Genomic DNA, 15,219 nt, shown 5'->3' with positions numbered 1-15,219 from the left:
TGACAAAATGAGGGGACTACCAAGAAAAAGTATAGGGGAACCTGTCCTAAAATGACATACGGTAAGGAAAAAATACTCTAGCAAGTGTATTAATTGCAAGTCTTTGTTTATTTTTTACATATTAAGAACTCAAAGCATTACCTTTTATATTGTACAGTTGAAAATAATATATGTTATGTTATATGCTCTTTACAAAGGTTTTTTGAAAAATGCAACAGTGTGTCATTTTACCTGAGGTACTAAGGTAAAATGACATACCCATTTATAACACGTAATTGAATGTTACATACACATTCATATAACACGTAATTGAAACTGTTTACTTGCATAAATCGCAAGTAAATCCTTGATGTCTTTGGTACACCAGCACACTCATTGTGCGCCCACATTGAACTTGTATGCACTTCAGCCATGTTTCCTTAGGTTTCGAATGACTGAATAAGTCATTGCAATAGATGCAAGGCGCATCGTCATCACTAGAGACCGGATGTTAGGCAAAATGCCTATTCTTTCCTGTTAGAGATATGATGAAAACGAATGTTGCGATGGCCAGAGGGGAGGGATTAGCTTCATTTAAAGGCAATTTAATTTTGCCTATTTTGCCTATTTCATATGATATTGCCTATATTATTTCATAAATGCCAGATATTGCCTATTTTAGGCATTTTCTTTAAAATTGGGACATTTATTTATTTATTTATTTATTTATTTAATTGTAGTTGTCTCCAACAGAGAAAGCTTCTCCAATTATGGGAGACTTGCATACAGTTTAAATATACATACATAATTAATAATATATAAAAACACACATACACACAAATAAAGAGATACTTCACACAAATAGATATTTACAAGACAAAACAATACAAAGCCATACCTACACTCATAGTAAATGGTAACAATATACCTCACCCATGATATATATACATGTTTAGACTGAACTCGGTGCATACAATTTCCTGTTCCCAGGATTAGTTTCCGATGCTTCCAAGAAATTTAAAAATAACAGTTAGCGAATTATTGCAGCTAATAAGGACTTGTACAAATTAAGGGTAATTCAACAAGTTCTGAAAGGTGAAAATATACAAACTGAGTTAGATCCACATGTTCTCGCGTGCTTTAAGTATGCTCCGGTAACATCTGTGGAGGTTGAAAGATCATTTTTAATTCTAAAATATGTGTTGTCCGATCGCAGACATAACTTGTCGGTTGATCACCTGAAGAAATACCTTGTTGTGATGTGCAACCGCAATTAGTGCTTCTTATTCAGACTGCCAAACCGTACAGTACAAACTTGAAATGCATTTAAACAGTTTCTTAGTTCGAACTGCTGTGTGGAATATATAGTGTAAATTTTTTAACTGAAATAACCCTGTGTGCAGTGATAAAGTGTATATTTAAATAATTTGCGTACTGGTTGGAAGTAGCCAACAATTTCTTTTATCAGACTATTGTGTGTAGCCATTATACAATGGAAAATTTTGGGCTGACGTGACTCCTGTTTGCAGTGATTTATTAAGTACAGTATTGGACTGCTGTCTCTAATGATGAACTCCTGGTTTATTTTAAGCAACTATAAAGAATGTACAGGTATGTTTCTATATTATTTAAACACCTAATTCTTTTTGTACGACTATCTTCATTATTTTGAGTTAAATTTCATTGCCTTTTTTATTGCCTATTTGTATTTTAATGCCTATTTTACTGCCTATTTTGAAAATTATAAGTGCTTATTTGCCTGCCTATTTTATATGTTTTTAGTGCCTAAACATCCGGTCTCTAGTCATCACTATCATGTAGCTCAGAATCATCATCGTCATTATCATCAAACTGAAGTTTAATCTTGACTTTGTCGAGCTGCCCGTCTTGATTCTAATAGTTTCTTCTCTGCAACTTTTGTCTTCACTTCGGTGAGGAAAGGGCTACCTGTTAAGACTTGTGGTCCCTCATGCTTCCTTTTTCTGGAGGACCTGGCCTGGGATGTAGAGGGTAGTGGTGATATGTCGATTGGTCTGAGCAGTGAGGGTAATGAAGTTGCAGTTACAGATGTGGTACCACAAGGTGATGGCATTGCAGATGGCGGAGGAAGAGATTGTGCAATTTCGGTTACAGGAGTCAAAGCTGGAAATGATGATGATTCGGCCGCAGTTTCAGGTGTATCAATTCCTGGCTGGGTCCCACCTTCCCACCGGCGGAAAAGTTGTTTGATAACGACCCAATCCTTTATCAACTCCAACCACCTGCTTGGTTTTCCCCTCCACTCTCATTCGCAGCGTAGCCTGGGGAACGCAGAATGTCTTGGATGCACGTTGCCAATCCATTTCTCCATTGTTTATTGCATTTATAGCAGTAAATAGGAATGATCGGAAAGAAGAATACAAAGCCTGTAAATTCCAGTGGGTGTTTGTTGGATGAATGCAAATGGACTCACGTGAGGGAATGCTTCGTGCGCTGCTTCTCGGCGTAGTACCCTCCCCGGTTCAGGCATTTATCCCGGCACTTCACGATGCCTGTATCTTGGAACGTGGGGTCCTGTTGTCCAAGCCCAACTGTTACTTCTTCGTGCACAAAATCATCCGAGTGAAACTGGCATCATTGCTGCGCCTACGAATAGCAATTCGGGAAAAGAGGCCCGGTTTTTCACCAGCAGCCATTCTGCTTCATGACAATACGACTCCACACACAGCTCACAATACCCGTGACATCTTGGGTTGGTCTCCAACAACAGGACCCCGAGTTCTGTGAGACAGGCATCGTGAACCACGTGTAGCACTGGGTGAATGCCTGAGCCGGGGAGGGACTATGTTGAGAGGGGGTGCGTGAAGTGTCCTTTCACGTGAGTTCGTTTTTGTTTTTCTGATGGATACCTGCTGGGATTTTCAGGCTTTGTATTCTATATTCCGATCATTCCTCGTATTTAATTACACTAATTAATATTTTGAGCATATATTGTTCCGTCAGCGCCGCGCGCCGCGCTTCTCCCGATCTCTCGGCTGAGGATCGAAATGAACGCACGGTACTTCAGACAGACAAGTGCGCACACACCCACGCAATGCATTCTCACTGATATTTCAATTGGGCACCCCCAAGATGAACTCCCGAGTTACACCTATGGCAAGAACAATACAAATACAGTTAAAAAATATTGCGCAAGTGTTCCTCATTTCTTTATAACTACCTTAAGAATTGCATGAAATTATTCCTGGTAACAATATGTTAAAATTTTGTGTTTTTTAATGTTATCTCTTGTGTTTTGTCTAACGATTGATTAAATCAAGTACTGAACATTATCGGAAAGCAATACTCGAAACGTTAAACTAAAATGTCAACATTATCACAAAAATCTATTTTCCATCTTTTCCTGCATTTGACATCCTTTTTTCTTCTGAAATGTTATGTGAAGGGAAGGGAGGGGGATTAATCTCTGGAAACATCTGTGAACAAATTGAATTAGGACAAACATTTTAAAAGGGTCCAAAATATGCACAACTTCCCCAAACTTACATCCCCCAAAAGTTTCACCCCCCCCCCCCCCCCGGGAAAACTCCTGGATAAATCCCTGTCCATGAATTGAACAAAATGAACCAGAATTAATACTGATTTTTCATAAACAATTGTTCTTTTTTATTCTTCTAATGAATAGATAAGCATGTGCATGTGTGTTCATGGAAGGGCACTTACGAAAAGTTGGCAATACTGCTTTCTTTCTTACTATTGTATGATACCTTTTAACTTTTAGAGTAAACTAATAAACTATGGGGTAATTTTCAACTATACTTAGCACAATTGTATGTACATAGCAGTGCTGCATTTTGGAATGTTACCATTCACTAGTTTTATGTGGGGGAGGTTCTTGAGTAAAATAGTCCTTTCTTTTCATTGCAATTATACCCACACTAAAATTGACTAAATAATAACAACTAGCTTTTGACAAACATCCAATACTCGTATTGCAAGGTGGTCAGACATGGCTAGGTGGTGTTGCTACAGGCTTCATGCAAGCCTTGATTGATTGAGTTATGCACAGAAAGGCTAATTGGGACTGGACCTACAGTTTACACCACTATGTGCCTCCACCGTACAATGTGTACAATCAAGTCAGTGTCGACCCCATGTTTACCGTGACCTTTTTGCTTCTACTATCATGTACTTTTCACACTTTTCATTTCCGCTATAATGACACAGTAGAAGGAATTTGCCATACAGTATTAAAAATGAAGTGTGTCTTGTGTAGTAGTTGTGCTGTCTAATGTGTTTGTGTTCGTCTTGTGTAGTAATTGTGCTGTCTAATGTGTTTGTGTTTGTCTTGTGTAGTAGTTCCTCCATTCATATTGGGGGTTAGGCGTAGAGCTGACAGCTCTGCACTGTAAAAAAATAATGTCAAGAAACAGCAATATAAGGCCATGGATGTTCCCAAGGTAAAATATTCCGGAGGTAAAATAGTCCCCCGTTCGGATCTCCGGGTGGGGACTACTTTGGGAGGTCCCTGGACTAAGAATAAGATGTACATTAGGAATAAGGATATTAAATTAGGCACCTGGAACGGAAGATAAAGATGATAATACTAAAGATGATTTTTATACAGAGTTAGAACAGGTCTTTGATAAATTTTCTCAGTATGATATGAAAATTCTGTTAGATGACTGTAATGCACAGATTGGCAAAGAAGAGACATTTAAACCCACGATTGGTAAAGAAAGTCTTCATGAATTAAGTAATGATAATGGTATAAGATTGATTACTTTCGCAACCTCAAAGAATTTAATTGTGAAAAGTACCACTTTTAAACATAAAGATATCCATAAATATACCTGGTCTTCTCCAGATGGTAAAACTCATAATCAGATAGATCATATTCTCATTGATAAGAGAAGGCATACTATAGTATAATTGACGTTCGTACACATAGAGGTGCTGACTGTACTAGTGACCATTATTTAGTAATTGATAAATTAAGATAAAGACTCTCAGTGATAAATCATAAGCAACAAAATCTAAAAGTTCTAAAATTTGATACAGGAAAGTTTACTGATGAAAGAATTAAGAAAGATTACCAAATTAAACTGTCAAATAGATTTTATGTTTTGCAGGATTTTAATGATGATGAAAATATAAATGAAACAGACGTAAATAAGAATTGGGAGCACATACGTAATGCAATAGAATGCAATAAACCGAGAAAAAGTAAGCCATGGTTTGATAATGAATGTCATAATCTAATAGAAATAAGAAATCAGGCTAGACTTAGGTGGTTAAATAACTCTGATGATACAAATCTAAACAATTATAATAGAATAAAGCGAGAAGTTAACCGCACGTTTAGAAGTAAAAAAAGAGATTACTTGAAAAGCAAAATTAACGAAATTGAAACAAACAGCAAAAATAAAAATATCAGAGATTTATATAAAGGTGTTAATGAGTTTAGAAAGGGGTGGCAACCTAAAGTAAACTTGATAAAAGATAAAGACGGTGATTTTCTAGCTGACCCAAGCGATATTCTAAATAGATGGAAGAACTACTTTAATGACCTTTTAAATGTCCATGTAGGAGATAAATCAGAAGTAAATGAAGTACACACAGCAGAACCTTTAGTTCCAGAACCTAACTTGACTGAAGTTAAAGATGCTATTAAAAGGCTAAAGAATAACAAAGCACCTGGCATTGATTTAATACCAGCTGCGTTAATTAAATATGGTGGAAATTCATTAATGTGTCAAATTCATAAATTAATTTGTTTAATATGGAATAAAGAAGAAATCCCTCAACAGTGGAAAGAATCCATAATTGTTCCTGTGTTTTAAAAAGGTGATAAAATGAACTGCAATAATTACCGTGGAATTTCTCTACTCTCAACAACATACGAAATATTGTCTAACATTCTTTTAACAAGACTAACCCCATATGCTAATGAAATTATAGGTGATTATCAATGTGGATTTAAACGTAACAGATCAACTACAGATCAAATTTTTCACATCAGACAGACACTTGAAAAAAAGTGGGAATATAATCAAAATGTCCATTAGCTATTCATTGATTTAAAAAAAGCATATGATTCGGTCAAAAGAGATAAATTATATAATATATTAGTAGAGTTTGGAATACCTAAGAAGCTTGTTAGTATGATAAAAGTATGCACCAGTGAAACAGAAAGTAAAATTCGTGTGGGTATTAATATGTCTGACAAATTTACAATTCATGATGGGTTAAAACAAGGAGATGCATTATCTCCATTGCTCTTTAATTTGCCTTAGAATATGCTGTTAGGAAGGTAAGTGAAACTAAAGAAGGACTAAAATTAAATGGTGTGACTCAGTTGTTAGCATATGCAGATGATGTACACTTACTGGGGGATGATGTGAATACAATTAAGAATAATGCTAAAATATTTTTCAACACTGCTAAAGAGATAGGTTTGGAAGTTAACAAAGGCAAAACTAAATATATGCTTACAGGCCGAAACCAAGTGTTAGGTAATAATCAAAATCTAATTATTGATAACAACTCGTTTGAACCAGTTTCCAAATTCAAATACTTAGGAGTAATATTAACAAATGAAAATTATATTAAAGAGGAAATAAAAAGTAGGCTTAATTCAGGAAATGCATGTTACTTCTCTCTTCATAAACTTTTGTCTTCTCGTTTAATATCTAAGAAACTAAAAGTTAAAATATACGCGTACAAAACAGTAATTTTGCCTGTAGTATTATATAGGTGTGAAACTTGGTCCCTTACATTGAAAGAGGAACATAAATTGAGAGTATTTGAAAATAAGATCCTTAGGAAAATCTTTGGACCTAAAAGGGATGAGGAGACAGGTGAGTGAAGAAGGTTACATAATTTAGAACTACATAATTTGTATTCATGTCCAGATATTATTAGAATAATTAAATCAAGAAGACTTCGGTGGGCAGGCCATGTGGCACGAACGGGAGAGGAAAGAGGAGTTTATAGGATTCTTGTTGGGAAACCTGATGGTAAGAGACCTGTAGGAAGGCCAAGACGAAGATGGAGGGACAACGTTGAGATGGATCTAAGGAAAATCGGTAGGGATGGAAAAGAGTATATAGATCTTGCTCAAGATAGGGACAGATGGAAGGCCTGTGTTGCTGCAGCCATGAACCTTCGGGTTTAAGAATGCTAGAGAGTTAGTTAGTTAGTTACCTATTTATAGCACGTTGCATAGTGTCCTTATGCCATGACTGTCTGTCAGTTCTTCTTACGTACTCTCCAACCATTATTTCTGTAACCTAAAATAATAATAAAATAAAACATTTTCAGTCTGCTTTCCATAATATCGACAATAATGCAGTTGCAATAGTGATTCATTTAATTAACTGTAGCCATTACTGGTATTATTTACACAATGAACAACTTTCAACACTTACATATTTTACGCCTTGGCAATATTAGAATTCCTATTAAATGTGTAGGTCCACAAAAATATTTACTCTGGTAAAATGACATACTACGAGTAGTTAAGAGTAGTATGTCATTTTACCCTCTGTCATAACCTCAAACTGGTGTGTTAATGCTCGCGTTTGAGAATACTTGCAAGATTTTAAAATGGGTTTATAATATGCACAATATAACTATTTCCTTACCTTATTTATACAAATGTTGGCCCGCTTATTGTAATTGTAGAAATCTGGCATCAAACAATGATCACCTCAAACTTTTACAACTCCGTATTTAAGGACAGGGACGTCGTTAGGGGGGGGCACGGGGGGGCACTGGCCCCCCGAAACGTTCACGTGGCCCCGGCAAACTGTTCTACATTTGCTGAAAATTTTACTTTCATGACAAATATTGCAAAATAGTTTTTCAGTATTTTTTTTCTTTCAGTTAGAAACACTGTACTTAATTTGAGTGGCATGAACCCAAAACCACATTTCTTTATAGTTTTCCTGGTTCTAGCTATAGTGGATGTCACTGTAGGAACCTAGAACTTCGTTGTTTCTCGAAATTTTGAGGGAGCTGTCTTTCCTCCCCTAGCAGTCGCAGGTCAACAACAGGCAGGGTTGGGCGTTGAGTGTTGCCGTTGCGTCCAAACAAAGTTTTGAGCTTGAGTAGATTGAAGAACGACCGCTTGTGCAGCGGTAAATCACATATATGCAAACAGTTACAACTGGTCCCGAATCAGAGCGCAATACACGCTAAATAAGTATAATGGTGGCAGGATGCCTCATATCTCCGGGTAAGTAGTATTATTCGCACCAAATAACTATTCTACTATTGAAACAGTCTTAAACACGCAACGTGTTAAAAGTAATTATCTTCACAAACTGTACGATTTCTCGAGTCGCATATTTTTCTCGATATCGTGAAGACCGATTTTGAGAAGCCTCCTTAACAAACGATGCCTCCCAGATTGCGCAGTGATAGCGTTGTTGCCTTGTAATCGAGGGGTCCCGGGTTCGATACATGAGTGGAGATACAGTGGTCCGGATCTTACTTTAAACTGTAGGTCCAGTCCCGATTAGCATTACTGTGCATAAAGTGGACTAAAAACACCAACTCAACTCAACTCCTTAACAAACTTTTCGAAGAGTCGAAAATTTAAACAAGAACAAGTAAATACATTTTTGTAATTTTGAAGTAAATTTTTATTATTATTGTTATTATTTTGGGTATTTTTGGTTCGTATGAATCTGCCTCACACAGTAAGCTTATTTTGTTGAGTCAAGTACAATAAAAACCCTTGCAATAAGTCACTGGAAAGACATGTGAGGTTGCACATATATTTAAGCATCTATAAATAAATAATAACCCGTGGTTCGACAGCCCTGGAAGGGCCTTGGTCTCTCTCCCGACTGCCAGTCCCTCCCACAATCCTACCTAAAATTTTAGAGGTGTGGAGATCTTCAACCAGTAATGGGGTGACGTGCGGTCAGCACGTCGAACCCCCAACCGTTATAGGGGATATCCATAAAGAATAATTATATTCTTGTGGTAAGGAGTCGTTGTCATTTAACAAACTTTATTGATTTATTCCATCAGCATTATATAAAATGTAGTGCCATACTGAACTTACCAACTTAACAAAGGCACATTGATTGCTAAATGAGGCATTTTCCTTGTGTTGCAGAGCAGGTTCAGTTTTTGGAGTATTGCAATGTTTTACACAGTCCGTTCGAAGAATTTTGAGAATATTGATGTTTTGTCAAAGGGACCACCCCCGAATAAATATCTGTGGATGTTTTACAGGTTTCATCGTATTAAAGAAGGTAATTTTTCCGGTGCAACTTTCCTCCGTACAACATGTCTTTTGCCACTCAAGCTGAAGAGCCGATTAATAGGTACAACGACCTTGGCAGAGAGAAACTCTGATTGGCACCATGTTGACAAAATACTCAAGAAGTCCCGCAACCGACAGAACTCCTACGGATCCTACGGTGACATACACTTTGATTGAACACAAACGGATGCATTGGTAGGAAATACAATGATTTTATGGGCCGTCCCTTTCTGGGAAGTCGGGGAACTTTTGAAAACACACTTCCCTTCATGCACACCAGGGGGCTTAAGCCAGATGCCAGGTCACCCCTTCCCACAAAATCTTCTCTTCATCTGGCTCTGGTTATCGGCAGCGCCGAAACGCACTGCAGGTAGCTAGGACTTTCTGGGTTAATTACTTTATGGTTCAGCATGGACATAGGCTTTTCAAATTGCAAGAGACAAAATTCTAGTGTTTGTACTTTTTCTGGCGGGAGATGAATGACAAAGATGTCGCGGTTCCTTCAGGTTCCCACACTCAACCCTTGTGCTCATAACCTGCAATGAAGGGAAAGGCCATAATAAGCCTTTGTAATGGACTTTATATCCTTCCTTGGTAACTTTCCACTCATTTTCAAGAAACATCTGCTTCTTTTTGCCCTACTGTGTTGATTGGTCGACAATTGATGACTGCCAGCTAGTTCAAAGAACAGTTTGATCCAAGAAGTGGTTTCATAGTTAGCTTCTGTAAACGTGAGATTCCGGTAGGATCACGGAGTGCTTGAGATCTCATTTTCATGCTTTGCGAGTGAAATTTCGATTGATTTGGTTCATTTTACTTTGCTCTTCTGCCACATTTGGCTAATTGCGAAGATGGGGATGAGTGATGATATGATTAAATTGATCAATGGACACAACAAACACCCATGCTCAGTCCGGAATTCTAACCCGGCACACCTGGCATCGTAGCACGATGTGCTAAACCACTCCGCCACGGGGGTAAGCGAAGTGAAATTTCGAGTGTGAAGCTGCCAGCTTGTTTTCGTCTCGAAAAAGTTGAAGTAGGATCGACTGATCAACCAAATGTCCAACACATTGACTTTCTAAATTGGTGTTCGACTACCACACAGGAGACCGGGTTTGACTCCCAGGACGGTTGATCTCACATGTGATGAAGAATAAGTCACATTTCAATTAAGGAAGGAAACGAGGTATGTAGTCAACTTTATATAGTAGAAATGCTCTAGAAATAATATGTTTCAAAATTCTGCTTATTTTGTGATTTTTCTTCATTTAGCCTCCACGAGGGTTGTCAAAGGTCCATCTACCCATAAGTTCTATGGGTTTTATTGAGTTCCGTTGCAGAACCGGAACCTTTCTTCTCGCACAATTTAAATTCGGTCCTAGTAGTGTATTGTTCCATTAAAAAAAGTTACTGGATCGCATTTAAATTGATCCGGAAAAAATCCTGCACCGAATTTTCATTGATCCTGTAAAAAAGGTTCTTGGACAGTGTTTAAATTCAGCCGCAAAACAAGGTTCCTAGACCGTATTTAAATTTTACCGAAAAAAAAGGGTTCCTGCATCGTAAATTCATACGGAAAAAAGGTTCCTGGACCGAATTGAGGCCTAGAACCCATTTACACTTGCAGATTTTCTCTCCTGGATGGGAAATGAATTTATTTACAATACCTGGACCATTAACAACCCTAGGATTGTTAAAGATTGGGGAACTCATACATTCTAATCGCATTATAGGAACGGAACCTTTTCTCTCGCACAATCTAAATTCGTACCAAGTTGCGAATTGTTTAATTTCAATACGGAACTTTTGACCCTATTTAAACTGATCCGGAAAAAAATGTTAGTTGACCGTATTTAAATTCTTCAGGAAATAAGGTTCCTGGACCGAAATTAAATTCATCTGGAAAGAATATTCCTGGGTCGAATTGAAAACTTTACAAATGAAAAGGTTCATTACGGTCCAGAAACCATTTACGCTTGCTGATTTTCTCTCCTGGACCGGAATTGGATTTATTTAAAATTCCTGGACTTTTAACAACCCTGCCCTCCCCCCGCAAATGCAGACGCTGTGGCTGCTGCTTAGGCGGAAAAGTTGACTAGACATACAAATAAAATTTATCCAAAGGTATATAGCGAATAATAGTTGCTTACATAATAATATCATGAAATACGGAGAGCCAAATTACTTATCAAGCATTTTCTGTTATTTGCCTATCCTAGTGGGAGCGAAAATCATTTGCCCTTGCTGGTGAACTCTGTTCCTGAAAATTCAAGACGGCATTTTCTAATTTACATTTCTATTTGGGCCGACAACTCCGTGTTGAATGTCCCGTGTTCGAATCCCGGCCTGAGAATGTGTCTTCTTTGTGATGGTCCTTTCGTCAAGTTAATCTTAAGTCATTCTCATTTTCACGATTAGCCAAAAAGTGTCAGAAAAGTGAAGTAAAATGAACCAAGTCAATCAATAATTTCTATTTCGTTATTTTACGCCGCTTTCTTCCTCTTGTGTTAAATGCGACGATGAGACTGAATGATGATCCGAAGGAATAGCGATGCGAGACATGATGCAACCACACCTGTCCAAGGTCCGAACCTTGGACCTCTGGTTTCGTAGTGCGTCATGCTCATGCTTCGGGAGTGGAATCCTTTGAATTAAAAACTATAAAAGTAGGGTGAAAGAAAACAACATTGTACTGCACAAAAAAGCCATGTTTAGGTCCTCTAAAGAAAAGTACAGTTATTCAGTACAATTAATTTTGAAGGACAAAGCCTCCGAAGTGTTTTTCCATTCGGTGACGCGTGGTCATCACATCGAGTCCCATCTAGCTTTGAGAGTGGAATTCGCTTACAAATTGATTTCAAGTAGCTTCCCAATTGTCCTCACGATGTTAGGCCATCACAGAAATTTTGGAGTTCCTACCAGGGATCGAACCTTGGAAGACTAGAGTGCAATAATTTGAGCGCGCGGGAATTTTGTTTTTTCTATTGCCATCATATATTCAGTTTTGCACGCGCTAAGAAGATTACTTTTAAGAAACTAGATGCGTGCATAAAATTTCATATATATCGTCATCATTCTCCAATGTGAACAGTACGACGCCACAAAAGACTCGTGCATGTCCCATAGAATAAAGGCCGCCGGACTCGATTCTGGTATAAGCAATATAGATGGGATGCCTATCTTGAACTCATTACAAAAACATTTCATTTTCGCACCGTTGTCATACTTGTACGTACACCTGATACCAGCACCCTTTATATCTAAACCCACGGAAAAGAGTTTTCTCTACTTCTCAATTTTCTTCGAGCAAATTTACAAATCTAAGGAGTAAGGACTAATGACATTGTTCTTGGTGTCTCAAAAATCTGACATAAGAGAAAATACATGGAATTTTAAAGACTGTCTATAAGATATCATTAAGTTAATAAGTTCATTCTGCATTTAGATTCTCGAATAATGGCCGTGGATTTCGCGAGTCTATATCCTCAAATTTTTGGGGGCTACAGGAGAAAATAATGTTCTCTTCCAACAAGATTATATATATATATATATTGTACATATACTTATGTAGGCCTATATGGTATATTAATAGTTTGTAAGTTTTTCATGGTTTGATAGAGAAAAAAATCTTAAGTTTTTGGCCCCCCCGAACTGATCAACCTAGCTACGTCCCTGTTTAAGGATTATGCTCCTGTTCCGAAATCCTTTACACAATGGCACCGCCACTCACACAGGTTCCTTGTTGTCTATTACAGTACACAATCAGAGACTGAAAAGTACTGCCCCTTGCAGCAGTAACGAGAAACTCAAGGTATGTCATTTTATCTGAGTATGTCATTTTAGGACAGGTTCCCCTACATAACCCCTCCCTTTCGAAAATTCTGAGCACGCCACTGATGGAACTATACAGGCTACGTTGAGTGACTTGAGCAATTTTTATAATGTAGTGCAAAGACATGAACGTTCGCAGAATCACATCTGCGCTTGCATCCAACTGAAGACAAGTCATGATTCATAATTCTAGCCAAGTAAGAAACCGAAACCCGTCCGTTTATTTAATATCGAAACTTTGTGCTAATAGGATGTTTCTTATTTTCAGGGTTAAAGAAGAACGTAATTTAATTTACAGTTGACCTCAAATATCAGGTAAATCATAATTTTCTTCATGGTTGGAATTTAAAAGTTATATCGAAAGGCTGTTTTCCTTCTTTAAAAACCGTGCAGCGAAGATTTGATTTTACGGCATGTATGCACTTCACAAACTCAAACCCGATACGTCACCATTATGCACATTATTGTAAGTAGGGATGTGTGGAGGCCTATATTATATTTGAAATTTTTATAATTAACCGAAACGAAAAATTCACCCATCGCTTGCCTATCACGAAAGGTCATGGCACGCCCATGGTGAGCGGGAATGGGATTGCATGGAGGGGAGCGACTGCCTTCCCAGCAGCGTGTGCTGCTTCGTTCTGCCCAATCTCTGCCGCTACGTGCGACCATGCTCCAGAGTTAGACGGGACAACGTATAAATGTCTACCTTTCTTCCACGTTACACACTGGATCGTATTTTGCAGATTAACGAGGCTCTGGCGTCTGTACTCAACTCACATCCAGTATAATCCCCTGTGGACCTTGTTTTGTGATCTGCCCATGCGTGTTTGTGACTGTCCTTTCATCTTATCACAATTCATCTTCATCTTCGCGATTAGCCAAATGTGGAAGAAAACCGAAGTCAAATAAAACAAATCAATGAAATCAATTAATCTGATATGATTCGTTCAGCTAATTAAGTATAGTCTATGTTAGATTATTTCTTAGTTGAAAGGGATAAGACAAGATATCCACTTACAGAGCGAAGTACACAGTGAGCAGTTGAAAGTCATGAGCAGGAAGATACACTGAAGGGAAGGGATACTTAAATGAGAGAAATTCACACAGGGAAAATAGGAATGATAGCAAGGCGGCATAACAACAGGTGACGACATGGAGTCACTTCCTTCTCTTGCCTAGATTGGAGTAGATAGAGGAAAAATACGTGTTTGTGAAAATCATAAATTTTATATCTGTCCACCCTAATTTATCAATATTTGGCTCCTGCCCACCTAGTCAAAATTTTCTGGCGCCGCCCCTGGTACCAAACACTACACATCGCTTGAATCAGGAGGAGGTGGGTTGTCCTGTTGTTAGCCATTTTCTTGAATGCAGGGATTTCTTTTCGTCGGATTCGAAGCACAAGAATATATAGGTACAGTGGGATGCATAAGTATTGCTCAGCAAATTGTTCACGACTATTTTCATTAACTTTTGTCTTGCACCCTGCGTGTTTTTAAGGAAAGGATTATTGTTTATATTGGTGCAGAGGTTTTCACTAGCTTTTTTCAAGTTTTGTTTCAATTCTTGGTGCACTCTTTGCATGAAAATAAAACAAAAATAATAAACATGGTGATTAAAACAATTTACTTGGTAATACTTATGCATCCCACTATACATAATATGTATTTAATATTTAAATATGCAAGTAACGTCTCTAAAGTTATGTAATCTGCGGAAATAGTAGTTGTTTCATGTGCATGCGTGATTCAAGGTGCGTGTGTGTGTGTGTTCGCATTAGCAACTGCGCTTGCCTATCATATGTCTTTGGCCCCTTTTGGAAGAAAAGTCCTATAGGCGTCCATGGTTGTCTATATTTTTAATTTTAAAAGGCAACCATGTGGCCTCTCCTAATAACTAACCTATCGTACAAAAATTGAAATGCACATTTATTTAGTAGATCACCTCTCCAAGACTCCAACAATACGGAAATACGTATATTTATAGCTTTCGGATCAATCATAAAGTGCTCTAGTCCCAGGATAATATTTCTAATGGAATCTTACCTTTGGATATGTAAGTTATGTAGCCTACAAGGCAAAAATTTAGCACAGACTTCGTAATTGAAAGAGTAAGGTCGTTCTGAATTAACATCCTCTATTTGA

Source organism: Lepisma saccharinum, chromosome 8 (genome assembly GCF_977018435.1).
Source record: "Lepisma saccharinum chromosome 8, izLepSacc3.1, whole genome shotgun sequence".
NCBI lineage: Eukaryota > Metazoa > Arthropoda > Insecta > Zygentoma > Lepismatidae > Lepisma > Lepisma saccharinum.
Note: the sequence above shows the minus strand (reverse complement) of the source record.